The sequence below is a fragment of the Macrobrachium rosenbergii genome, chromosome 43 (genome assembly GCF_040412425.1).
Source record: "Macrobrachium rosenbergii isolate ZJJX-2024 chromosome 43, ASM4041242v1, whole genome shotgun sequence".
NCBI classification, from domain to species: Eukaryota; Metazoa; Arthropoda; class Malacostraca; order Decapoda; family Palaemonidae; genus Macrobrachium; species Macrobrachium rosenbergii.
The window spans coordinates 18,316,782-18,320,983 of NC_089783.1; positions in this window are offsets into that span (position 1 = coordinate 18,316,782).

Consider the following 4,202-nt stretch of genomic DNA (forward strand, 5'->3'; position numbering starts at 1 on the left):
TTGAAAGGAATATACAGAGTGCGATTAATGGATTAAGGGAGGGGCAAATATTCCTTTTGCCCTTCTTTGTCATGGTTCTTCAAAATGCCTTTAGTCACACTTATTATTCAAACACCTAATGTGTATTGTACTCATAAAATACTTGTGACCTATAAGATTTTCAGATATATATATATATATATATATATATATATATATATATATATATATATATATATCTTCCCAATCATCCCAGCCACCAAACACTCAATTTAAAACTGGAAAATACGACAGTGTAGTGTTGGTCCTTGTCCATTCAAGGGGTTTGGCCGGTGGTGGTGATCGAGGCATTGGTGCTGGAGCTGAGCGGAGCGTCCTACCGCTCCGAGTGCTGATGCAACATGATGCATAGTGTGTACGGGGCTTAAGCCTGTGACAGAAACGCCTGGTCTGTAAGTAATTTTTTCAGTGATGAGAATTGTAAGGTCTGACTGGTGTGGTGGTAGAAGTTACATTGCTTTATGACTAAATGAAAGTAATTCTAATACAGTCAAACACATCTGTTTAATTTTCAGATGTACTAAACTGATGATATGGTTTGCAGTGGGAGGAGTTAAATGAAATCATACGTCTGACAGCGCCTGGAATAAAAGGTGTAGCGTCGGTGGAAAATGAGAATTAACCCGGAAAGTTGGAGAAAAGGGTGACGTAAAAACGATAATTTCATTTGTCTTGCCTGTGTTTGTATGTCTGTCACGGCTAGGGGTTTAATTTTGAGTTATAAACGTTTCTGGGACGACACAGAAGCCGTGTGCAAAATTTTGTCTGGGGGTGTCAAGCGGTTTGGATTTCTATAGTGGTCAAACAAATATACAAGTATTCACTTATATATATATATATATATATATATATATATATATATATATATATATATACACACACACACACACACACACACACACATATATATATATATATATATATATATATATATATATATATATATATATATATATATATATATATATATATATATAAAAGTGTGTGTGTATGTGTGTATAAACACTGTATATGTGTGGGTATGAGAGAGGACGTGTGCGTGCCTATATCCGGGTGTATGGGTGTGTACGCTGAGAGTGAGGGAGTGCTAACGTTTAAGCAAAGCATTGAAAACCAAAGTAACAATCCATTTCCATGAATACGCATCAGGGGTGTGAGGTCAAATGGAAATTTAGAACCAAGGATTTTCCATTACACTTTGGTGCCAGTGGTCAATCAGTGTGGGAAAACAAGAATTCATTTCCGTGCCATTTTAAAATATTTTCATTCTCAACCAAAACCAAATTGTTTCCATTTTAGGCTTTTTTTATGTGAAGAGACGTTACAGCTTGATTTAAAAGAATTTTAATAAGGTTAATGGGAAACGACTATTTATAAGTCTAACTTACATTTATCGAGATCTGCGATAAAGATGTCAAATTCCCAAGTACTTCTCATTCTTCGTTAAAGAAGAGAAGTGCTGCAACGATAAATACAGATTCAAGATTTGTATTTCGAGTTCTGACGAATTTCTTAGAAATTCTTTCTAGTTACATTACGGATTTTGTTATTTCGATTCTCCCATAAATTTTCAAAAGGAGATACAAGGAACTATTTACTATTATAAGGGCCTTCTAAGGGTTTGGGTATCTCGATAGCTCTCCTTAGCCCCTGTCTCTCCTCTCTCTCTCTCTCTCTCTCTCTCTCTCTCTCTCTCTCTCTCTCTCTCTCTCTGTGGATGTTACAAGCACATAAAACACACATCAACAAAACCGCTGATGCCAAATCCCCAAGCCAAGTTTCCATTACGACCGACATTCGCCCCTCGCCAACTCCAGACAGTCATGGGAGCCCAAACGGTGTAACCTCCGCAGTGCTTCGTGGTAAATACATCTTATTTGACCCCAGGGTCTTTGAAGTTCTCGACCAAATCGTTAGGATCGTAAAACTCAACTATAAAGTGAGCAGGGATGCCGGTCCAGGTGAAATTAAGCTGATAATACTTTCTCGTGAATTTTACAAACTTTAAGTATTCTCGATGTGGAAATGAACTAAATATATTTCATGAAAAAAGCTAGCTATTTGTTGAGTAGACTATGAAACGTCACGTAGAAATACGAAGAATAGTTCTGAATAGAAGAATTAAATTAGAAAGAGTAAGAAATAGGAGAAAGAGAAGCGATTAATTGGCAATACATAACAGTGGCCGTTGGTAACTCGAAAGAAAAGAAGCATTGAGATGTTATTTCGGTTAAAGAACTTAACAATGCATTATTTAAAAAAGAAAAACAACCAAGCAATTGAACAGAACTTACTGATCCTCAGAGAATTAGGGGAAATAATAATCGAAAGTGTTATTGAATTTGAAGGGACACTAAACCTCCTACTAAAATAAGAAAAAATTATTATAAGTTCTTATTACGCCCTTTATTTTGCTAAAGAAAAAACGTACCAAAAGTATTTATGATTTCTTGACATGTTTGATCACTTAAAGAGGAGTTTTTGTAAGGTGTCTGTAATGTACATTAATCAACCAATTTCCTTTGTTGAGCCTGTGAAGTTTGTATGAAGAACAGTAGCTCATTGTTTTTAATGGCACGATATAGTTTTAGTAATCAAGAAAAATTAAGCTATGGAAAAATGAGGAAATTCAACCAACGCATGAAATAAAGACGGGTAGTCGCATCTTAGGAAATCCACAATTGAAAAGATCATATAGAAGAAAATTATTAATATTTCATACCCTTCAGGAAACGCATTAAAACTTCAGAACAAAACTTCTATTTTCCAAAGGTTTGATACCACAATCGGCTCTCGCTGATAGCATAGTCCTTGAAGGCAATATCAGTTTCCAAAAACTCATACTTGCCTCTTTGTTATCAGCATGATATCAGGTGATTTAAGGTGATTATATGTCTGTAATGTGTGGAATGACATATTACTCTTCTTGCTAGGAAGCGAGAGATTAGATTATATTGAAGGTATACGAAGAATTATATATATTTGAGTTGATGAAATGAGAATTTTTTTTTTAAATAATAGCCATCCAATTACTAAATGCTTATGTTTATCCTTGCGCGAGCGCACACACGCACACACACACACACACACACACACACACACACACATATATATATATATATATATATATATATATATATATATATATATATATATATATATATATATATATATATGCATTAAGTTACAAACATTCTTTAATATCCAATTCGCTCTATCTCGAAATAATGTATTTTCATATATGTTACCTTTCGAAAATATATTATTTCAGGTAGAGCAATTGATATTAAAGGACATTTTTAGCTTAATTCTTGTATATGAATCACGGTTATGTGATAAAATTCATTCATACACACACACACACACACACACACATATATATATATATATATATATATATATATATATATATATATATATATATACACGTATATATGTATATATATGTATATATAAATATATATATATATATATATATATATATATATATATATATATATATATATATATATATATATATATATATATAGGGTATATATGTATATATAAATATATATATATATATATATAGTATATATGTATATATAAATATATATATATATATATATATATATATATATATATATATATATATATATATATATATATATATATATATATATATATACATCAAACGGGAAGGTGGACAGGAATACTCTTCAATAATCATTTGATTACGTGTTTATTCTCAGCGTTTCATAGTCCATGATTACATCATTTTCTGTACTTATGTCGCACTGACAGGTTGGCTCCATACCCTTAGTTACTTTTATTTATTTGTTTATTTATTTTCTTAATGTGTTTTTGAATTTTAGTGTTTTAAAATATAAATACTGTAAATAAATTTTTTTAGTTGTCTTTCAAATGTTCTATTTGTTTTAATTAATTTCTCACTGTTTTTCTTGTTCCTCGGCGTCCTTTGTGTAAAATTTCACTTTTGAGTCGATCGTCGTTTCTTATGTTCTGACTTTGCCTTTGTATATTTTTGCTATAATTTTTATTGTCAATGCTTTTTGTTTTTTTTTTAAATTCTAGAACCCCTGATGATGTAACCATGGATTATGAAACGTTGGGATAAACAAGTAATCAAATGACTATTCAAGAGTATTACTGTCCGCCTTCCC